The 25,363-nt window shown below is 39.1% G+C and overlaps 1 long non-coding RNA gene across 1 annotated transcript; it reads right to left on the bottom strand.

The window, feature by feature from the left end:
- Positions 1–197: 197 nt before the first annotated feature.
- Positions 198–23,914, bottom strand: LOC121049673. The gene is made up of 2 exons (XR_005801028.1): positions 23,866–23,914; positions 198–402 (listed from the first exon to the last, which is right to left on the bottom strand). It is a non-coding gene; the product is annotated as an uncharacterized LOC121049673 (long non-coding RNA).
- Positions 23,915–25,363: the final 1,449 nt, after the last annotated feature.

Here is a 25,363-nt window from a genome sequence, read left to right as displayed (position 1 = left end):
TATACGCTCATTATGACAGGACCCGCCCCGGATTTCACCATGAAATCCGAAGAGGCCCTGCGGGGCCCACTTTAGAAGAAATTCTATCAAAAATTTGACAGAATTTCCCCTAAAAATGGACAACCCAAAACCTGTAGAAAAACATCCGCATTTCTAAATCATCCATCCTTATTCTCCTGGAGCCATCCTGCTCCCTATATCACAACATTTCACATCTCTCATTTCATAAACAATTCTGAATTTAAGAATATTAATCTCATAGGTTATCAGAGCAATCTAATATACATGCGTATAAGAGAATAGAAAACAAGATAAATAACCGATGCTTTTATAATGCGGAAGCTATGACAGCTATGCCTCAACCCCAAGTATGCTCGACCTCAAGCTAAACTGGCCTGCAAACTGGGCATTTAAAACCGAAGGGCCCAGGGGAAAACATTTAAAATCCGTTAGAGTGAGTGGACAAAAAAATAAGTACTTTCAAATGTATAAGTAAAACTTAATGTTTTCCCAAGTTATTCTCTAAAATCTTGCATGCAGTAACAATCTTGAAAACACTCTTAATCATCCTCTTTACTAAAATCTCAATCACGTAACAAGAACATCTTGAAACCTCTTAAAATCTCATCCTCGATCCTTATAAAAACATCATTTTCATGAGGCTCGTTTGATGACTAGAAAGGACTGTTGTCTAGTCATCTCATGCCATCTAGGAGGGACTGTCACCCAGATGACGCATCGGAAGGGACTGCCAACCGGAATAGGAGGCGGTGGATAGAAGGGACTGCCGACTAGCCACAAGTAGTAGACGGGACTGCCGACTAGCCACAAGTAGTAGACGGGACTGCCGACTAACCACATGTAGTACACGGGACTGCCGACTAACTACCTCATGTCATCTGGAATGGACTGCCAACCAGGTGACGCATCGGATGGGACTGCCAACCGGGCCGTAGTCTGGAAGGGACTGCCAACCAGACTATTACCTAGAAGGGACTGCCAACTTGGTAAGATACGCATGCGCCAAAACTGGCCTCCTTAATAAACTGAATAGCCTCCTCAAGAAACTGAAAATAACCTCAAAATCTCAATAAATCCTCGAAAGCCTCCTCGAAAGCATAAAATCAAATACTCTGTATATCAATAAATGCTTTCGGAAAGAAAACTCAATCTAACTTCAAAGCTGATAAGTACGGAGCTCAAAGCTCAATAAATTTCGATAAATCAATCATGCTCAAATATTCGATGAAACATTCGTACTCATGAATCCTCTTAAAAACCGATATTCGAAATCCAAAATTCTCATAATAATTTCTGAATCAGTCACTTCCCGAAAATCATTCCTCAACTCATTAACTCATGAATGACTATCTCAAAAATCTACTAAAAGCCCTCGGGAAGGAATTTCAATACTAATCTCGTAATTCATAAATAAATCTCGATAGACTAAATCTCATAAAACCATAAAACTCAGTAATTCAAATTATAAATTAAATCTCAATCGGAAAATGCTAATATACTGCATGCACAATTAATTTAAAATAAATGTCCACTCACAGTACTATTTAGGCGACCATGCATACGAGTTCCTTAGTCGAGCAATAGCTCGGTACGTCGCCATGTATACAATTATAATTCGTGAATAACAATCCGGAATTTAAATACGATTCCCACATCAAATCCTCATAAATTAACATTTCTATTTCTTCTCTGATTTAATCCAAACTTCACCATTAACACCAATTCCTCGATTTACAAATTCCACAACGAAAACGAGGGAAATCCGACAGCCGGATTTCCCACAATGCAATCACAAAACTCAAAACTTCATAAAATCACAAACAATTCCAAATGCCTCCAAAAATCACCAAACTTCACATACAAGCTCTACAACATTTCTACAATTTAATGGGCTAAAAACTGAAATTAAAACACTGCCCTACACGCCTCCACGCTCCACCAACAGTGGCAGCGCGTGGGCCTCACGCGCCGGCGGCCACCACCTCCGATGGCCACCCAATTTTGGCAGCACCACCTACTCAACAGACCCAACATTTTTCACAACGACAACAAGTTCCAATTTGGCCGGTGAAATTTTTCCAAAAAAACCAAGAACCCTAGAAATTGCAAATCGTTAATTCGACATCCACACTGTAAATTGAAATGAAAGACCTTAGGGGAAATGATCATTGACAAAAACCGAACCTTCGACGCCGGTTTGGTGGCGGGAGACGGTCGGAATCGCCGGAAATCGATGAAAATCCCGTTCTGCTACAGTAAACTTCACAGCTCCAAATCGAGCTCTTTGATGCGCCCTTAGCAAGCGCCTAATTTAACCCTGAAAATATCGTTAGTAGTATAAGTAAGTAGGGATCGTTCTATTCCGGAGATTGAGGGTACACCTGTCATTGTCAAACAATTAAACAATTAAAATTAAAACAAAGTATAACATTCGCAAAGATATTCACAACTATAAACATTTTACACGAAAAGGGGGGATTTTGTTTTTGGTTTTTTCGAAAATAAAACTAAGTTAACAAAACAATTAAAATGCAAAAACATAAACATACGAATGAAATGAGAGAACAAAGATCAAAACCATCACTATGATTAAAATCGATTCAATTTCTAACATTGTTCATCAAAATCATGAGAAAGGAGTTGATCATGTGAAACGTTCGAAAGCAAACAATTTCCCATATTTTACTTTTCAATGCTAATTAACCTAAGCGAAAGCACCTAGATTAATCCTATCAAACATGCAATCAAACCCTAGAAAGCTAGTCAATCATGTCATGTTTAACGCATTACACATAGAGAAAGGCTATCAACTCAAGTGTACAACTTAGTATGGAAAAGTCCACCTAATTGCAATCCTCGTTAATTAAATTCGATCTTTGTACAAAACCTTTGCTACTTTGATTCAAGTTTACACAAAACGAAAAGTCGATTTCATGTTCTTAAACCTAGCACCAATTATATCGAAACCCTAAGTGTTTGCAACCACATAAGATTAAAATACAAAAGTTATCTATAACGCAAATTTAATTAAACAAACCCACATAAGCAACTCTCGAAGAACAATAATATGAATCTGAAAATTCTCAATTAATCATAAAAATTCCAGAAATTAATATTTGTTCAAACACATATGTCAACTAGTTCATAACCAACGAAATTCAAAGCAAAGGTTGCAAAGGAGAATCGGATTACACCGTGAGGTGGAGATGGTGATGAACTGATACGCTCAAAAGCAAGCGCATAATTTAACCCTGAAATGTCATTAGTAGTATATAATAAATAGGGATCGTTCTATTCCAGGGATTGAGGGTACACCTGTCAATGTAGGACAAACAAACAATTAAAAATAAAACAAAGTATAATATTCACAAAGATATTCACAAGTATAAACACTTTACACGAAAAAGGGGGATTTTGTTTTTGATTTTTCGAAAATAAAACTAAATTAACAAAACAATTAAAATGCAAAAACATAAAAGTACAAATGGAATGAGAGAACAAAGATCAAAACTGAAATATATGATTAAAATCGATTCAAGTTCTAACATTGTTCATCAAGGTCATGCAAGAGGAGTTGATCATGTGAAACGTTAAAAGCAAACAATTTCCCATATTTTACTTTTCAATGCTAATTAATCTAAGTGAAAGCACAAAGACTAATCCTATCAAACATGCATTCAAGCCCTAGAAAGCTAGTCAATCACAACATGTTCAACGCAATAAGCACCTAGAAAGGCTATCAACTCAAGTGTGCAACTTAGTATGAAAAAGTCCACCTAATTGCAATCCTCTTTGATTAAATTCGGTTTTTTGCACAAAACCTTTACTACTTATTGATTCAAGAACACAAAACCAAAAAGTTGATTCATGTTCTCAAATTCGTAGCACCAATCATATAAAAACCCTAAAGGTTTCGAACCATTTAAGATTAATATACAAATGATTTCTATCATGCAAATCTAATCAAACACTCACACAAAAGCAACCATAAATCGCAATATATGAATCTGAAAATATCAATTAATCATAAAAATTCCAGAAATAATACTTTGTTCATACATATATGTCAACTAAGGCAAAACCAACGAAATACAAAGCAAAGGTTACAAAGGAGAATCGGATTACACCGTGGATGAAGATGAGATGAACGATTTTATGTGGTCTCTTGAATTTCGAAAGCAATCTTCAAGGTGGAGGATGGATGATGCTCACGGCTTGTCTTCTTCTTCCTTGGCCTTGCTTTAACTTCGTGGTTGCCCTAGAGGATGGAAGAACTCACGGCTCTCTAAGAAACTTTTCTGATTTTTTTCTCAAGTGTAGAACGTAAAGAATGGGAACCACTGACGTTGAGAAAAGAGGGGAATATATAGGGGACGGCCTCTTGGTCTCCAAGCCGTCTAAAACCCTAAGAATTCTCACGGCATGTGCTTGATAACTCCACATAATTTCCTCCAATGCTTGCTTGCCATATAAGCCCTATGAGGTGGTCCAACCAATCACAAAATTCCAATATTAATTCCCTAAATAATCTTGCCGAAATATATAGAGATATTTTCTGATTTTATGCTTTTAAATTCGGCCAAAACTCTTTAGGGAATGTAGGAATGTATCTAGACTTCTTTTGAGCTTTTCTTGGTCTCCACCTTTTTCTCTTTCCTTTTATTTCTCCCTAGAATATCTCTTGGCGTCATCTTTGCTAGGGTTTCACGTTATTCCTCCTTTATCTCATAGCTTTGGACGGCAAATCCCCAAGATAATCTCCAAGTGTATTTTCCTTCCATAACAATTACCCTAGAAAATCTCAACCGAAATTCTCTTTGATAATTTCTGATTTTCACGCCACTTCCTTGTTTCTCTCTTGACTTTGGACGACAAACATCTCTAGGGTTTCTTCATTGCGTCACAAACCCTAATTGCATGGGCTTTTGTGGGCCTTTGATCCATTTGCCGAAAATCCACTTCATTCTTGAGAGTTCATGGGCCTCCATGCGTCACCTTTATGCCATGTCATCATCTAGAGTCTTCAAGAAGCTTCCCTCATGCCATGTACTTCATTAATTCGATCTCCACTCTTGGTTGACTCAAGAGTCTTGTTTTGGCAAGCTTTCCTTTTCTGGACAGGGTTTCCTGGTTGGACCAGGAAAACTTCTTTTCTTCATTTCTGCTCATTTCTGTGGCTCATTTTTTCTCATTTTTGCTCCCCTTGACTTTCGCAGGTTCCTCTTTCCATTTATGAGTCCATTTCCACTTTTTAGCTCGGAGGTCCTGAAAATAGAAACTAATAAGAAAAATAGAAACTTTCCTAAAATGAAAAATGGCAGCTTTCCTAAACTGAAAATGGGAAACTTTCTAAAAAATGAAAAATAGAAACTACCGAAAATGGAAACTTACTACAAATAGGAACTTTCTCAATCGAAGAATGGAAACTTTCCTAAACAGAGTTTTACTAAGGAAATGACGCAAGAAATGTAGGAAAAAGCAAGTAAAACGTAGCATTAAAATGCTCCTATCAGATTCCCCCACACTTAGCTTTTGCTAGTCCCTTAGCAAAATCACACTAAGACACAACGAAATTTAAAGACTCTAATCATACAAAGACTCTAATGCCTTTCAACTTTTTGTCTCAGCAATCTCTTACTTTTATAACACCAAGATTAGCATTCAACCAAGAATCAATGGTTAAGCATTCGAGGGTTAATTAAAACACATAATCTTCATACACACAAGTAGGACTTGGTTGGAACAATGGTGATGGTTTCTGTTAAGCATGTTTCAAACAAGTTTGATTCAAATCTCACAAAGTATATCCACTCTTTCTTCTCTCATATCATGGCAATGCTTAAAAGCTTATACACTCAAGTATATGTGAAAGATAGCAAGTATGTCACATAATTCAAGAAACGAAAGCACATGTATAATTTTCTTTAAAGATCTCATGAAGGATACAAACTACTTGCACAGATGGACCCAAGCCATAGGTTCAACTCTTGTAACTCATCTCCACATCAAGGGCAGTCCCATCTTAAGGATCAAGAAGGTCTCCTCAAGGGTTGTAATGGGGCTAAGGCTCAAGGTTTAAAGAAATGAAAGGTAAGGATTTATCAAAGTGTCCTAAAAACCTAGCAGAGCACATGTAGATGTAGAGACCTTAAGAAATCCACCAAGGCATTGCAAAAACGTCACTTTCCCTAGAGGTAACATAAAAGGGCCAAATGTCTTCATGTTGGGCCCAATCTTTATTATAAACTTCCCTTGAACTATAGTGGAATGGACAAAGGCCAAATTTTTCTATAGTGGACCTTCATTTCAAAGCAGACTCCAAAATCACTAAGTATGGGGGACTAAATTCCATAAATATTTCTTTCTTTTCTTTTCTAGCCGTACACAATTTTTTTTTTTCTTTTCATTTTTCACGGCTTTCACATATTTTTTTTTTCTTTATGGACAAGTCTACCCCCACACTTGAACTTTCACCTCTTCTCAATTTTCATCCTTAGCACTAAACCCACGTAGTATGTCTCAAAAGATAGCTCCACTAAGTTCTTAGAACAAAGGGTAGGGTTGTAACTATACTAAGCTTCATGGTTAAGGATTTTAAGGGTGATGAATGAAAAGGCTTAATGTAGGCTCAAAAGGGGTTTATCTAGGGGAGTCCCACGACGGGCACAATTGGGGACACAAGTTCATTTGGCAATGGTGGTAATTCCTAGGTTGCCTCTATCCCTTCCAGAATCAGGGCCATGTATTGATATAACGTTTCAACAAGCACAAGAGTGAATTCTAGCATTCTCTAGTCCATCAAACTTAATCTATGGCAAGTAGTCAATCAAGATGAAAGGATAATGAGATCATCAAAACATCGCCAAGAAATTAAGAATATATTTTTCATTTCACTCCAAGAAAAAGGGACATGGGTTCAAATATCTCACATGGGTTTATATGAATCAAAACTCATCCTAACATGCTCATATTCTGTACCAAAGTTTCGAAATCCATATCCACTACAAGGCACATATTTTTCATATATCTCAATTAACCAAAGAATACCGTGTTTAAATCATCTCAATTTTGTGATCCTCTCTTAGTCATGATTTCAGAGATATAGAATCATCCTAGACAGTTGAAAGGGCATCCTAAGACTCAAAACAAAAGCAACGAAAATTTTTAAATTTTTTTTTTTTTTGTATTTTTCAATATATGACTCAAGACAAAAGTGTAAATCCCTTCCCCCACACTTAAATATTGCATTGTCCTCAATGTAATCAAGAAAAAAGAAAAAAAAATGCAATGAGACACTTAAGCATATAGGGATGGAATTTACGAAAATAACTCTAAAACAAAGAAGAATTTGAGAAGTAAAAGGGAAAGAGAAAGCAAATCTGCGTTGACGACTCCTCCACAGCTACTTCGGAATTGGGTTGCCTCCCAAGCAACGCTTAATGTTTATAGTCTTTCAGCCTAGACTTGTACCTCCATTTAATCCTCAGGGTGTGGAACGTTTTGGAGGGGTACAGCCTCCACTTCATGTTCCACAAAGGCCTCATAGTAAGGCTTCAAGCGATGGCCATTCACCTTGAACTCGTTACCTGTTTGTTCACTCTTTATCTGCACAGCTCCATGGGAGAACACATTAGTGATAACAAAAGGCCCAATCCAACGAGAACGAAGTTTACCTGGGAAGAGTTTGAGACGAGAATGGAAGAGAAGAACTTTTTGGCCCACAACAAAAGTCTTCCTTCGAATCATTTTATCATGGAATGCCTTAGTCTTATCCTTGTAAATCTTAGCACTTTCGAAGGCATCATTCCTAATCTCCTCTAACTCTTGCAATTGCAACTTCCTATGAAGCCCAGCTACATCAATATCCATGTTGAACTGCTTCACAGCCCACCAAGCTCTATGCTCTAACTCCACAGGTAAATGGCAAGGTTTGCCATAGACAATTCGATATGGTGACATACCTATGGGAGTTTTGTATGCAGTTCTGTAGGCCCACAAAGCATCCTCTAAACGCAAGGACCAGTCTTTCCTGTTGGGGTTCACAGTCTTCTCCAATATCCCCTTGATCTGACGATTAGAGACCTCAGCCTGCCCACTAGTTTGGGGGTGATAAGGTGTAGAGACCTTATGTTTGACATCATACTTCCTCAACAAAGCCTCAATCGTTCGATTACAGAAATGGGATCCACCATCACTAATTAGGACTCTAGGCATTCCAAACCTGCTAAAGATGTTAGACTTGATAAAATCTGCAACAACCTTAGAGTCATTAGTTCTAGTAGCCTTTGCTTCCACCCATTTGGAAACATAGTCCACTGCAAGTAGGATATAAAGAAACCCAAAAGATGAAGGGAAAGGTCCCATGAAATCTATACCCCAGACATCAAATATTTCGACAGTTATGATATTGGACAATGGCATTTGATCTCTAGGACCTAGATTTCTTGTTCTTTGGCATTTATCACAAGTTAAACAATGGGCATGTGCATCCCTAAACAATGTTGGCCAATAGAACCCAGACTCTAGCACCTTAAATGCAGTCTTCTTAGACCCAAAGTGACCCCCACATGCTTTAGAATGGCAAAAAGAAAGTATGGCATTTTGTTCATGTTCAGGCACACATCTCCTAATCAGTTGATCAGGGCAATATTTCCATAGATAAGGTTCATCCCAAACATATTGCTTAACAATTTTCTTAAGCCTATCCTTATGAGCACGTGACATGGTATCATGAATCTTTCTAGACACAATATAATTCACAATATCAGCATACCATGGTTCACTTATCTGAAGTCCAAAAAGCTGCTCATCTGGAAATGTCTCTACCAGAGGAAGATGATCTTCTGCATGCACCAAACGACTCAAGTGGTCAGCTACCACGTTTTCACTACCCTTCTTGTCCTTGATTTCCACGTCAAATTCTTGCAAGAGTAGGATCCATCTGATGAGCCTTGGCTTCGCCTCCTTCTTGGTCATCAAGTATTTCAAAGCTGCATGGTCAGTATAGATAATAACCTTGGTACCAAGTAAATAAGACCGAAACTTCTCAAGGGCGAAGACAACTGCAAGGAGCTCTTTCTCTGTGGTTGAATAATTCATCTGTGCATCATTCAGAGTCCTTGAGGCGTAGTAGATCTCATAGGGTCGTTTGTCCTTCCTTTGCCCCAAAACAGCTCCAACTGCATAGTCAGAGGCATCACACATCAATTCAAAGGGCAAGGATCAATCCGGAGGTAACATGATGGGTGCAGATGTCAACAACTCCTTAAGCTTGTCAAAAGCTTCTTGACACTCCTTGTCAAAGTGAAACGTCACATCTTTCTGGAGTAGTTGGCATAAAGGTCTGGAAATCTTGGAGAAATCTTTGATAAACCTCCTATAAAAACCTGCATGGCCAAGGAAAGAACGAATCTCTCTCACAGAAGTGGGAGAGGGTAAGTGACGCACAATATCCACCTTGGCTTTATCAACCTCTATACCCCTAGCAGAGACAATATGTCCTAGAACTATTCCTTGCTTAACCATAAAATGGCATTTTTCCCAATTAAGTACAAGGTTAGTTTCCATGCAATGTTTCAGAATTATCTCCAGATTACTAAGACAATCATCAAAATCCTTTCCAAAAACTGAAAAGTCATCCATGAATACCTCTATGATTTTCTCAATATAATCTGAAAAGATACTTACCATACACCTCTGAAAGGTACCTGGAGCGTTGCAAAGTCCAAAGGGCATACGTCGATAGGCAAACGTCCCAAAGGGGCAAGTGAAGGTTGTCTTCTCTTGATCTTCATTGGCTATGGCAATTTGATTGTAGCCTGAGTAGCCATCCAAGAAGCAGTAATAGTCATGTCCAGCTAGGCGCTCGAGCATCTGATCAATGAATGGCAAAGGAAAGTGATCTTTCCTTGTGGTTGCGTTGAGCCTCCTATAGTCAATGCATACTCTGTGGCCTGTGACTGTCCTTTGGGGCACCAGTTCGTTCTCAGCATTCTTCACCACAGTGATCCCAGATTTCTTGGGCACGACCTGAACTGGGGAGACCCACCTGGAGTCTGAAATGGGGTAGATCACCCCACAATCAAGGAGCTTGATAACCTCCTTCTTCACAACTTCCATCATTGGAGGGTTGAGACGACGTTGAGCCTCTCTAGTGGGTTTAGACCCCTCCTCTAGAAGTATCCTATGGACGCAAGTTGTAGGGCTGATTCCCTTGATGTCCGCCAATGTCCATCCTATGGAGGTCTTGTGTTGCTTCAGCATTTCCACCAACTTCTCTTCTTGTGGAGTCGTCAGTGCAGAGGACACAATTACTGGTAAGGTCTCCTTGTCCCCTAAGTAGACATACTTCAAATGGTCCGGAAGAGGTTTTAGCTCAAGTTCTGGGGCCTGGACCACTGAAGGTAAAGTCTTGTTAGGAGATAACTGAATGGACAAGGGGGAGATAGACTTACCTATATAGGGGGATGCCTCAAGGAAGGAGACGTTTTCAATGATCTTTCCATCACAAGTGTCTTTCAATTCCTCCTCTGAGATGGTGACGCCACCTTTTGTGTAACCTATTCCTTGTGCAAGTGTCGTGGCTAGGGTATCCTCATTCATGACATCAAACATTTTTTGTGCCAGATCATCCAAAATGTCAATAGAATAACAATCACTTTCATCAAGAGGATACCTCATGGCTTCAAAAATGTTGAAGCCTATAACGTCACCATCAAACTCCATTGTGAGAGAGCCTGCATACACATCAATCTTCGTCCTAGCTGTCCTTAAGAAAGGACGTCCCAAAAGCAATGGAGTGGAACTCACAGGGGAGTCCTCCATTTCTAACACATAAAAATCAGCTGGGAAGATAAGATGGTTCACCTGTACAAGCACATCCTCCAACAAACCTCTAGGGTATGCATTGGATCTGTCAGCTAACTGAATGATAACATTGTCGGATTTAAGTTCCCCTAGACCTAGGGTTTCATAAACAGAATAGGGCATAACATTAACAGATGCACCTAGGTCTAGCATGGCATTCTTAAATCTCGAGTTACCAATAGTACAAGGAATAGTAAAGCTTCCAGGATCCTTACACTTTGGAGGAATTTTCCTCTGAATCAAGGCAGAGACATTCTCACTTACCTTTACCACCTCCTTTTCACGATTTACTCTCCTAGTAGTGCAAAGCTCTTTGAGGAACTTGGCATACTTAGGGACTTGCTTGATGGCCTCTAGGAGGGGTAAGTTCACTTGCACCTTCTTGAAAGTTTCCAAGATAGCTTGGTCACTCTCATCCTTCTTAGATTGGGCAAACCTGCGTGGGAAGGGCATGCAAGAAGAAGAAGGGTTAGCAATAACCGAATTTGATAAGTTAGAGTTACTACCTTGAATTTCCGGTTTTGCCTTTAATGGTGAGGACGCCTTGGTCTCTTCCTTGGACGTTGCAGGGTCCTTCTCAATACCCAACTTGGTGGGTTCTTGGTCTTCCTCAATTTCTATGCTCACTTGGGCCTTCATTGACCCCTGTGGTTGATCCATGAACACTCTTCCACTCCTTGTAGTAACAACTGATGCATTCTCCACATTAGGGTTAGGTATTGTGTTACTAGGGAGCTTTCCAGTTTCGTGGATCTTGCTCATGAAATCCACAACTTGACCCATCTGCTTCTTGAGCTCTGCAATGTCCTTGGTGTGGGTCTGTTGTCCTTGAATCAAAGCCTGTGTAGAGTTTGTCAAGGCTTGAGTAGAACTATTCAAGACTTCCAACGTTTTGTCATAGTGAGACATTGAAGGTCCTGAGTTCTGTTGAGGAGGAGGCATGTAAGGCCTTTGAAAAGATGATCCTTGGAATGAAGGCCCTTGAGGACGTTGGAAGTTCCCACCAAGAGGATTCTGAACGTTTTCATTGTTGGTCCACTTGAAGTTGGGATGGTCCCTCCATCCTGGGTTGTAAGTATTCGAATAAGGGTCATGCCTAGGACGTTGAGATCCTCCCTGATATCCTCCTTGATATCCTCCAATAGTATTCGCAGATTCCCATCCTCCATTTTCATTAAGTTGGGGGCACTGATCTGTAACATGCCCTTGCATAGAGCATACCCCACAAGCCATTGTTGCACTTGGTCCCTTGGAACTTACCACTTGGTTCATGAGAAGAGTAAGCTTATTCAGTTGGTCTTCAATGGCAGTGTTCTTGCTCATCTCATGCACCCTACGAGTAGAGTGTCCTACCCCCTCATATTGTTGGGAGTTTAGGGCACGATTAGCTATAAGTTCCTTCCCAACCGCAGGTGACTTATCCACAAAAGCTCCTCCAGCTGCAGCATCAAGCATTTGCCTTTCCAAGGGTAGGAGTCCTTCGTAGAAGCATGTAAGTAGGGTCTCATCCTTCATCTGATGTTGAGGACATTGTGCAAGTAGGGAGTTGAACCTCTCATAGTAGGCAGCATAGGACTCATCATGGGCTTGCTCTATTCCACTAAGCTTCTTCCTAAGTGCGATGACCTTTGAAGCTGGGAAGTATTTCTCCAAGAAGGCCTTCCTCATTGTTTCCCATGATGTGATACGTCCAGCAGGAAGCTCATATAGCCAATCTTTGGCTCTATCAGCTAAGGAGAATGGAAATGCCTTCATCTTCAGAATGTTTTCATCTGCTCCTTGTGGTTGCATGTTAGCACAAACAGACTGAAACTCTCTGATATGCTTGTTGGCGTCCTCTATATTGAGGCCATGGAACATAGGGAGCTTGTGCAACAATCCACTCTTAAGCTCAAACTCTGCTTGTCTTCCTGCTGCAGGGGCAGGGTATACTATGCCTGAAGGAGGTCCTCCTTCAACAGTTGTGGTGGAGAGTTCCCTAATAGATGCCATTCTCTCTTCCTTGACTTCTTCAGGTGGTGGTGAAGGTGGTGGTGTAGAGTTGGACGAAACCACAGGTGAAGGTGAACGTGAAGGAGGAGATGGACTCGGTGTAGGTGATGTAGACTTCTCAGAAGAGTAAATCCGCTTCCCTTGCTCGTTAAATGTGTACTCTTTGTATGTTGAAGGGGAAGGGCTTGTGTACTCAAGAAGTGAAGGATTCTTCAAACGAGCGAGCCTTGCTTCAATTTCCTTTATTGTAGAGGGTCTAAAAGGCTCGGTCATTCATAGAATTCCTGAACAACATTAACAGTTAGAGAAATTAGTAGACTACATAGTGAAGTAAATACAAGTTAATGATTTATACATAAATGTTACTATTCATGAGTCACTATTCACGAATTTATACAAGTATAAAGAGGAGTATAAATTACAAACTATCCACAAACTTCACAAATATATATTACATGAGACGTTTATACAAGTATAAAATGTACAAAACAACACAATTTACAAGTGGAGGTTATGTTCAAGTGTATTATTATCTTTACAAATAAAGTTAATATCTCAGTTGATTACAAGTTGTAAGTCGAGCCCAATAGAAACCACTACTATTGGTGAGATACGATCTAGGGATAGTCGCCTAGACATAAGTTGCTTTCCTTTGTTTCAGAAGGCTAGATGGCCAGATTAAGAGGTAAGTGAAAGGGAGGACTCATTTTGGTGACACTACGGAGGCTACTCCCTCATTGAGGTTTAGGCCCCTATTGGCTACTCCCACATTGTGGTTTACGCACGGTCTATAGTGTCTCTGAGATCCAATTTGAACCCATCACCCAGGGTCTCAACCTAAGACACCATCTATATGCCCCTTACTCAGCTTGGAAATAACTCATGTGTTAGACAGTTCTCCAAATGTTAATAAAAGCTGCCCTCAACTTCAAAAGACCTTAGAAAGGCACTAATGAAGGGTTAAGGCCAATATTAACAAAAGGGCCCTTATCTACTCATACGATTTTACACACTTATAACAATTAAGGACTTAACAATATTTACAATTAATTCTTTTCTTTTGTTTACAAGATTAGACACAATTTGTACAATACTTTCACACAAGAACAAAACAAAACGTCACACTTTGTACAACTTCTTTTTTTTTTTTTTTCTTTTTCTTTTTACGAACTTAAGTACAAAAATTTCTATTCTTTCCTTTTCTTTACAATTATTTTCAACACTTAGGTACGGGAACAGGGAGTCTCGATGTGCAATGGGACTGAAACAGCTACCCTTTTCAAGACTATGTTTAATCCAATATACCTTAGTGAATCACAATATTTTCATTTGTTATATATATCATTGATTTCAAATTCAATTCCAAGTGGTAAATCAAGTGGACATGCGGCCCAAGTATAGTCGTCTAGACACAAAGTCCCTCCTACATTCGTTGGGCAACCTTACTGAAATGGCCAGGTAGGGGAGGGCGACCACGAGAGGTAGAATCCATTTTGGCATGAGCTACTCCCACATTGTGGTTTAGGCCCATTTGCACGCACTTCTGGATTCAAGAACCTGTCATGAGCGTTGTCCCCTCCCTAGACACCATCCCACAGAGGCTATACTTACTTGGATGAAAAAGATCCTAAGTGTGAAGACAGTTCAATGAATGTTAATAAAGGCCGCCCTCAACCTTATGGGACCTGGACTAGGTACCAATAAGGGGTTTAGGCCAATATTAATAAACACGACTTCACCTATTCCTTCTTTAATTTACAACTCACAATTAGAATTCGTATTCAATAATATAAATAACAACCTAAGTAATTAACTAACTAATTTTCGACAATTACAAAATAATTAACAAGTAAAATCTTTTTTTTTTTTTCGGTCACAATATAAACAAAACACATATTATTCACAAAGTGACAAATGATTTTTCAATCCCCAGCAACGGCGCCAAAAATTGATACTCTCAAAAGCAAGCGCATAATTTAACCCTGAAATGTCATTAGTAGTATATAATAAATAGGGATCGTTCTATTCCGGGGATTGAGGGTACACCTGTCAATGTAGGACAAACAAACAATTAAAAATAAAACAAAGTATAATATTCACAAAGATATTCACAAGTATAAACACTTTACACGAAAAAGGGGGATTTTGTTTTTGATTTTTCGAAAATAAAACTAAATTAACAAAACAATTAAAATGCAAAAACATAAAAGTACAAATGGAATGAGAGAACAAAGATCAAAACTGAAATATATGATTAAAATCGATTCAAGTTCTAACATTGTTCATCAAGGTCATGCAAGAGGAGTTGATCATGTGAAACGTTAAAAGCAAACAATTTCCCATATTTTACTTTTCAATGCTAATTAATCTAAGTGAAAGCACAAAGACTAATCCTATCAAACATGCATTCAAGCCCTAGAAAGCTAGTCAATCACAACATGTTCAACGCAATAAGCACCTAGAAAGGCTATCAACTCAAGTGTGCAACTTAGTATGAAAAAGTCCACCTAATTGCAATCCTCTTTGATTAAATTCAGTTTTTTGCACAAAACCTTTACTACTTATTGATTCAAGAACACAAAACCAAAAAGTTGATTCATGTTCTCAAATTCGTAGCACCAATCATATAAAAACCCTAAAGGTTTCGAACCATTTAAGATTAATATACAAATGATTTCTATCATGCAAATCTAATCAAACACTCACACAAAAGCAACCATAAATCGCAATATATGAATCTGAAAATATCAATTAATCATAAAAATTCCAGAAATAATACTTTGTTCATACATATATGTCAACTAAGGCAAAACCAACGAAATACAAAGCAAAGGTTACAAAGGAGAATCAGATTACACCGTGGATGAAGATGAGATGAACGATTTTATGTGGTCTCTTGAATTTCGAAAGCAATCTTCAAGGTGGAGGATGGATGATGCTCACGGCTTGTCTTCTTCTTCCTTGGCCTTGCTTTAACTTCGTGGTTGCCCTAGAGGATGGAAGAACTCACGGCTCTCTAAGAAACTTTTCTGATTTTTTTCTCAAGTGTAGAACGTAAAGAATGGGAACCACTGACGTTGAGAAAAGAGGGGAATATATAGGGGACGGCCTCTTGGTCTCCAAGCCGTCTAAAACCCTAAGAATTCTCACGGCATGTGCTTGATAACTCCACATAATTTCCTCCAATGCTTGCTTGCCATATAAGCCCTATGAGGTGGTCCAACCAATCACAAAATTCCAATATTAATTCCCTAAATAATCTTGCCGAAATATATAGAGATATTTTCTGATTTTATGCTTTTAAATTCGGCCAAAACTCTTTAGGGAATGTAGGAATGTATCTAGACTTCTTTTGAGCTTTTCTTGGTCTCCACCTTTTTCTCTTTCCTTTTATTTCTCCCTAGAATATCTCTTGGCGTCATCTTTGCTAGGGTTTCACGTTATTCCTCCTTTATCTCATAGCTTTGGACGGCAAATCCCCAAGATAATCTCCAAGTGTATTTTCCTTCCATAACAATTACCCTAGAAAATCTCAACCGAAATTCTCTTTGATAATTTCTGATTTTCACGCCACTTCCTTGTTTCTCTCTTGACTTTGGACGGCAAACATCTCTAGGGTTTCTTCATTGCGTCACAAACCCTAATTGCATGGGCTTTTGTGGGCCTTTGATCCATTTGCCGAAAATCCACTTCATTCTTGAGAGTTCATGGGCCTCCATGCGTCACCTTTATGCCATGTCATCATCTAGAGTCTTCAAGAAGCTTCCCTCATGCCATGTACTTCATTAATTCGATCTCCACTCTTGGTTGACTCAAGAGTCTTGTTTTGGCAAGCTTTCCTTTTCTGGACAGGGTTTCCTGGTTGGACCAGGAAAACTTCTTTTCTTCATTTCTGCTCATTTCTGTGGCTCATTTTTTCTCATTTTTGCTCCCCTTGACTTTCGCAGGTTCCTCTTTCCATTTATGAGTCCATTTCCACTTTTTAGCTCGGAGGTCCTGAAAATAGAAACTAATAAGAAAAATAGAAACTTTCCTAAAATGAAAAATGGCAGCTTTCCTAAACTGAAAATGGGAAACTTTCTAAAAAATGAAAAATAGAAACTACCGAAAATGGAAACTTACTACAAATAGGAACTTTCCCAATCGAAGAATGGAAACTTTCCTAAACAGAGTTTTACTAAGGAAATGACGCAAGAAATGTAGGAAAAAGCAAGTAAAACGTCGCATTAAAATGCTCCTATCATGAACGATTGATGTGGTGGTCTCTTGAATCTCGAAAGCAAGCTTCAAGGTTGGAGATGGATGATGGATGCTCACGGCTGTGCTTCTTCTCCCTTGGCCTTGCTTGAACTCGTGGAGATGACTAGAGGATGGAGAAACTCACGGCTATGCTAAGAAGATTTTCTGATTTTTTTTCTAAAGTGTAAATTGTCAAAAGAGAGGAACCCTTGACGTCTAGAGGAAGTGAGTATATATAGGGAACGGCATACTTGGTCACCAAGCCGTGTAAACCTCATGGAATTAATCTGAAAATTCCACATAATTTCCTCCAATAATATCTTGCCAAATAAGCCCTATGAGGTGGTCCAACCAATCACAAAATTCCATTTAATTCCCTAATAATCTTGGCCGAAATACCATGGATATATTCTGATTTTATACTTTAAATTCGGCCAAAACTCCTTTAGGGAATATAGGAATGTATCTAGACTTCTTTTGAGCTTTTCTTGGTCTCCACCTTTTTCTCTTTCCTTTTATTTCTCCCTTAAATCTTTCTTGGCGTCAATCACCCTGGGGTTTCTTGATTTTCACGTTGATTACCTCTTTATCTCTCTCCCTTTGCACGGCAAACACATAAAATTTCTCCTCCAAGAATATTTCTTTCCATAAAAATCTCCCAAGAAAATCTCCAAGACATATCCTTCCTTGCATGGCGTCAATCACCTTTATCTTGGTTGATTTTGACGCCACTCCTTGTTTCTCTCATTACACATCACGGCAAGACACATAAGGCATCCCAAAAATATCTCATAACGTCACAAAACCCTAGCTCCCTTGGGCTTTTATCCATTTTTGCCGAAAATTCAATGTCTCTTGAGAATTCTTGGGCCTCCATGCGCCACCTTTATGCCATGTCATCATCTAGAGTCTTCAAGAAGCTTCTCTCATGCCATGTCACTTCATTAATTCGATCTCCACTCTTGGTTGGCTCAAGAGTCTTGTTTTGGCAAGCTTTCCTTTCTGGACAGGGTTTCCTGGTTGGACCAGGAAAGCTTCATTTCTTCATTTCTGCTCATTTGTGCTTCCCTTTGTACTTCACCTTGTCTCACTCCAATGTTGGCTAGCTTTTCTTTCCATTTGTGAGCTCATTTCAGCTCATTTGTGACAAGGACCTGAAAATAGAAACTGGTAAGAAAAATAGAAACTTTCCTAAAATGAAAAATGGCAACTTTCTTAAATTGAAATGGGAAACTTTCTAAAAATGAAAAATAGAAACTACAAAATAGAAACTTTCTACAAATAGGAACTTTCCCAATCGAAGAATGGAAACTTTCCTAAACAGAGTTTTATTAAGGAAATAACGCAGAAAATGTAGGGAAATGCAGTTAAAACGTCGCATTAAAATGCTCCTATCACTCTTCCGGCCAAATTGCTGCAAAACACCACCACAGACGTGACCAGGGTGAGGAGGCGAGCCAGCTGATGTGCAGATTCCATCGTGGGGTGGTCGGAGGAGGAAGAAATCGGAGGAGGAAGAATCGGGCCGAAGAGGAAGAAAAAGGTCGGGGGAGAGCAGAGAGAAAAGGCAGGTAGGTTTCCAAAAATGGAAACTTACCACAGTAACTTTGCTATTTATAGAAACTTACCACATGAACAGTAACTTTAGTATTTCGCTTATAACTTTCGCATACGAACTCCGATTTTTACGTACCACATATGCACGCGCTCGGTTTAACGTCCTCTACAACTTCCACGAAGGAAATTTCCTCAAATTTTGACCCGAACAAAAAGTCAACTTTTAGGACCCCCTAAAAGCATTGAAACGACAGTAAAAGTGAAAGTAAAAGTTGTTTACCATCCAATTGACTAGTAACCCGGTGAATTCGGGTTTGGGACGTCACAATCTCCCCACCTTATATAAATTTCGTCCTCGAAATTCCATACTGTTGAAGTAGAGATGGGCGCACACGCCAATCCATAGTAAACAGTCACGAAGATGAATAGCACATCAATCGTACGGCCGTGGCGATGATAAGGCACAGAAAAGATGTGCAAGTCTGCTCAAATCATGTAGAAATTACCTTCAAAACTGATCCAAAACTTGACCAATTAGAACATGGAGATCAACCCTTAGAAGAAACAATCCTCTAGCTGAAATCTAATCGATTATTGTGATCTGAATAATTCTCACAGCATTCTTACTAAATTCAGTGTATTAGGAGGTAGATTTACTTCCACTCATTACTGACCGTCCTTAACAACTAAGGGAGAACATCGTCAAAGCATTATGTTTGAAGCAACCTGTAAATGGTTCAACTATGTGAGCAGAAACACCTACTAAAATTCTCAGAATAAAGACTCAAGGCTAAATCAAGGTCGGTTACTTGAACGAACTACACCTTGAAACTGCATAACGAAAATCAAATCTTCTTTGGATTAAGTTTTCCCTTTGCAATCTTAAGTCAACGACTGGAGTAGCTGATAATCTCGACAATCTCGATTACACAAGCAACCAAAAACATATACTTAGAACCCCAAATGTATCAATGTTCCAAGTTGGATACCCTTGTCTTACCTAACTATGTAGTAGTACATACTCACAAGTACACAACTTCGACGTCAAGAAATTTAGGTCAAATAATAGTTCAGATGACTCATGGTATCAATATCACAAACTATTCAGTTTGAATAGTAGCATTCATACTCTTTTTCATACAACTCGTACAGTGAAGATCCACTTTGTTCACCAACAACATGATGATAATACATTTACCCACACTTAATACAATTTCAATTCGTACACGGGTTATGGAAAGTCCAACAGTTAATAAAACACCACAAGATGCTCACTGATAACCCACATGTCTAAAACAACCAATTTCCTTAGCAACCACAAAAACCACACTTCCTCTTTGTCTATTTGTGCTTGGATTTTATATCGAATTTCGGGCACGTAGAGATCCCATAGTTGTCAAGAATATCAAAGAGTAGCCTCGAACCAACCTATAAGTTCTTTATCATGAAGGTTATAGGGTCACTACACTTTCTTTGCGCTACTTTGATACCCAATTAAAACATTGATCAAAGCCTTGAGATGACATCTAAGTCAACCAGAGAAACTTCTTTGATACATACCCTTCTGGCCATAAGGCGACACATTTCGCATACCTGTTCATGTTCAAAATTTCTGTACCAGACTGCTAGCAAAGTCGTCCATTCTTTCTTCTCCACGTTTCCAAACCATAATATTCCAATAATCAACGTCAAACTTGCAAGTATTTGAGTATAGCGAACTCTCCTGGCATGGCTCAAAGCCGGTATCCCCAAGCGACACTGTCATCGCTAAACAGAGGATAAAGTAGCTGAAGATCCACCCTCTAACAACACTTATTCAATAATATTCCAGCTACAACAACAATTTCAAAAACTAATCTGCGCTAACTAAGATTGCACCAAAATTTCTCAATCCTCACCTCGCTAAGCATAAATCCAACAACACAACTCAGCCATAGTCGCTCAACAGTTAGTACTTCAAGTGTCGGTTGAAACCCTTGATAAAACTCAAGTCCAAACAAACAATTTCCAAACTCAACTCCAACATTTTGCCAAGTCATCGTACCTATAAACCCGTGATGGTGACCGAATATCAATCGTACCAACAGCTTCCTATACTTCTCCAATCAAGGGCTACCATACGATAGAAAGATCGATCAAAGTGAAAACTAAATTTCAAACTGTTTAACCCATTACCACCAATAACGGTACCAAGGTAGTAAAATTCACTTAATTCCTTCAAAGCAATCTGTTAGTATATGTATGCAACTCAAGCAACCACCAATTTTTCCTAGATGACAAACACCGTTCACAGAGTCTTTCCTCGAACATCAACCTTGATGCAAAACAGATACCCGTCTAACCTCTCTTATCATACAAAGCGGTACTAGAATATGAAATTAATCCAACCACATGGCGATCCAATTCCTCCATTTAATTATCGTAGAAATACGCCACTACACAGACACACCGCATTACATTGTACCCACATATAACAAGAATTCTGGTCAAACCTTAATTAGAAATATTTCCGGAGCCAACTGGGAAACTTATTTCCTCAATACTACTCCCCTAACTACTCTTACAAAATCACAATCCAACTGTTTAGCAAAAACTTCACCAAGAATCTATCACAATTGATTTTCAAGGCTCCACAATTCATAACTCGAATCATACTCTGTATCACAAGTAATTCCACTTGCACCATTATGAATACCCAACGAAATCACTACCGCTATCCACCAAACTTTGGGTACAACCATATCAGCCAAAACGGATAACCAATTAAGTACACGCATAGGCACAATCTCATAGACAAAAGTTGTTTCTAATCTTCTAAATAAAATACTGGCAAATATCGTAACTCGATTGTAAAGCTCTATGCGTCCAACTAAATACTCAAGTTTCAAACATAAAACTATATCAAACTTAAATTCTGTCTATCTCCTTACTCAATACGATCCACAACTTCAAAAGGATCAATTATAAGTCAATGTGTCAAAAATCAATTTCTTCCAATCCGAACAAAACAAAATCCAAATATCATGGTTAGGTCAAAGACCCAAGATAACCAGTCATGATTTCCAAGTAATCTCCAACAACTATCATTGATATCATAAATGTCACTTACATGCCATATCACATCACGTAACACATCTCCTGAAACTTGGTTCAATGTCAGAACCACTAATATTACTAGTTCCATTTCCATCAACAATTCTGATTCTAAAGCAATTTATAGCAAACTGAGACAACCCAAATCTATGCCCACTCAACTCTAACAATCAAACACGAAATCGAACTCCAGTCTTGCACCTTAAACCTTACCCAAGCAAACTTGTTGGCATCGAGGGAGAGATAACCACCATATTCCCTCGGATCGCATTTCGTAGCATAACTCAACCCTGTAAGGTAATCTAACATCACCATCACCATGAAAAGGTGTAAGACACTTAAACAATCTGATATGCAGATAAATCCCTATGAGGTCGGCGTATAAGAGGCATAGCACCTGAAGGAAAATCAACTAACCACGTACCTTACACACTTGATGAATACTTCAGCACCGAAGAGTAAACGATGGAGAACCGCTGCAGTCGGGCCATCACTCGGGAGGTATTGAGTAACATCAAGCATATAAGATAACTAAATCGAAACAAGTCTACAGAATCTCACAACCTAGTGCTCTGATACCAACTGACAGGACCTGCCCCGGATTTCACCCTGAAATCCGAAGAGGCCCTGCGGGGCCCACTTTAGAAGAAATTCTACCAAAAATTTGACAGAATTTCCCCTAAAAATGGACAACCCAAAACCTGTAGAAAAACATCCGCACTTCTAAATCATCCATCCTTATTCTCCTGGAGCCATCCTGCTCCCTATATCACAACATTTCACATCTCTCATTTCATAAACAATTCTGAATTTAAGAATATTAATCTCATAGGTTATCAGAGCAATCTAATATACAGGCGTACAAGAGAATAGAAAACAAGATAAATAACCGATGCTTTTATAATGCGGAAGCTATGACAGCTATGCCTCAACCCCAAGTACGCTCGACCTCAAACTAAACTGGCCTGCAAACTGGGCATTTAAAACCGAAGGGCTCAGGGGAAAACATTTAAAATCCGTTAGAGTGAATGGACAAAAAAATAAGTACTTTCAAATGTATAAGTAAAACTTAATGCTTTCCCAAGTTATTCTCTAAAATCTTGCATGCAGTAACAATCTTGAAAATACTCTTAATCATCCTCTTTACTAAAATCTCAATCACGTAACAAGAACATCTTGAAACCTCTTAAAATCTCATCCTCGATCCTTATAAAAACATCATTTTCATGAGGCTCGTTTGATGACTAGAAAGGACTGTTGTCTAGTCATCTCATGCCATCTAGGAGGGACTGCCACCCAGATGACGCATCGAAAGGGACTGCCAACCGGAATAGGAGGCGGTGGATAGAAGGGAATGCCAACTAGCCACAAGTAGTAGACGGGACTGCCGACTAACCACATGTAGTAGACGGGACTGCCGACTAACTACCTCATGTCATCTGAAAGGGACTGCCAACCAGGTGACGCATCGGATGGGACTGCCAACCGGGCTGTAGTCTGGAAGGGACTGCCAACCAGACTATTACCTAGAAGGGACTGCCAACTAGGTAAGATACGCATGCGCTAAAACTGGCCTCCTTAATAAACTGAATAGCCTCCTCAAGAAACTGAAAATAACCTCAAAATCTCAATAAATCCTCGAAAGCCTCCTCGAAAGCATAAAATCAAATACTCTGTATATCAATAAATGCTTTCGGAAAGAAAACTCAATCTAACTTCAAAGCTGATAAGTACGGAGCTCAAAGCTCAATAAATTTTGATAAATCAATCATGCTCAAATATGCGATGAAACATTCGTACTCATGAATCCTCTTAAAAACCGATATTCGAAATCTAAAATTCTCATAATAATTTATGAATCAGTCACTTCCCGAAAATCATTCCTCAACTCAATAACTCATGAATGACTATCTCAAAAATCTACTAAAAGCCCTCGGGAAGGAATTTCAATACTAATCTCGTAATTCATAAATAAATCTCGATAGACTAAATCTCATAAAATCATAAAACTCAATAATTCAAATTATAAATTAAATCTCAATCGGAAAATGCTAATATACTGCATGCACAATTAATTTAAAATAAATGTCCACTCACAGTACTATTTAGGCGACCATGCATACGAGTTCCTTCGTCGAGCAATAGCTCGGTACATCGCCCTATATACAATTATAATTCGTGAATAACAATCCGGAATTTAAATACGATTCCCACATCAAATCCTCATAAATTAACATTTCTATTTCTTCTCTGATTTAATCCAAACTTCACCATTAACACCAATTCCTCGATTTACAAATTCCACAACGAAAACGTGGGAAATCCGACAGCCGGATTTCCCACAATGCAATCACAAAACTCAAAACTTCATAAAATCACAAACAATTCCAAATGCCTCCAAAAATCACCAAACTTCACATACAAGCTCTACAACATTTCTACAATTTAATGGGCTAAAAACTGAAATTAAAACACTGCCCTACACGCCTCCATGCGCCACCAACAGTGGCAGCGCGTGGGCCTCACGCGCCGGCGGCCACCACCTCCGATGGCCACCCAATTTTGGCAGCACCACCTACTCAACAGACCCAACATTTTTCACAACTACAACAAGTTCCAATTTTACCTTGAAGGACTCCAATTTGGCCGGTGAAATTTTTCCAAAAAAACCAAGAACCCTAGAAATTGCAAATCGTTAATTCGACCTCCACACTGTAAATTGAAATGAAAGACCTTAGGGGAAATGATCATTGACAAAAACCGAACCTTCGACGCCGGTTTGGTGGCCGAAGACGGCCGGAATCGCCGGAAATCGATGAAAATCCCGTTCTGCTACAGTAAACTTCACAGCTCCAAATCGAGCTCTTCCGGCCAAATTGCTGCAAAACACCACCACAGACGTGACCAGGGTGAGGAGGCGAGCTAGCTGATGTGCAGATTCCATCATGGGGTGGCCGGAGGAGGAAGAAATCGGAGGAGGAAGAATCGGGCCGAAGAGGAAGAAAAAGGTCGGGGGAGAACAGAGAGAAAAGGCCGGTAGGTTTCCAAAAATGGAAACTTACCACAGTAACTTTGCTATTTATAGAAACTTACCACATGAACAGTAACTTTAGTATTTCGCTTATAACTTTCGCATACGAACTCCGATTTTTACGTACCACATATGCACGCGCTCAGTTTAACGTCCTCTACAACTTCCACGAAGGAAATTTCCTCAAATTTTGACCCGAACAAAAAGTCAACTTTTAGGACCCCCTAAAAGCATTGAAACGACAGTAAAAGTGAATGTAAAAGTTGTTTACCATCCAAATGACTAGTAACCCGGTGAATTCGGGTTTGGGACGTCACACATTAAGTGGCTAGCCTTTTCCTTACATGATAATGCCAGATTATAACATCATCATAATTCACTTGGGTTGTGCATACTTCAAAACTATTTCACTACTGAAAAGGGGTTTAAGGAAAATGAAATAACAGTTATCAAGCAAACAGCTCTAGCTCAAAAGGCGACTTATCAAAATTTATTCGATTATAAATTTTTAATAGATAAAAATCAGACAACTCCCCTTCATGAAGCATGAACTTGGCAACATCC

The sequence above is a fragment of the Rosa chinensis genome, chromosome 6 (assembly GCF_002994745.2).
Source record: "Rosa chinensis cultivar Old Blush chromosome 6, RchiOBHm-V2, whole genome shotgun sequence".
NCBI lineage: Eukaryota > Viridiplantae > Streptophyta > Magnoliopsida > Rosales > Rosaceae > Rosa > Rosa chinensis.
This window is presented reverse-complemented; position numbering and strand designations above follow the sequence as displayed.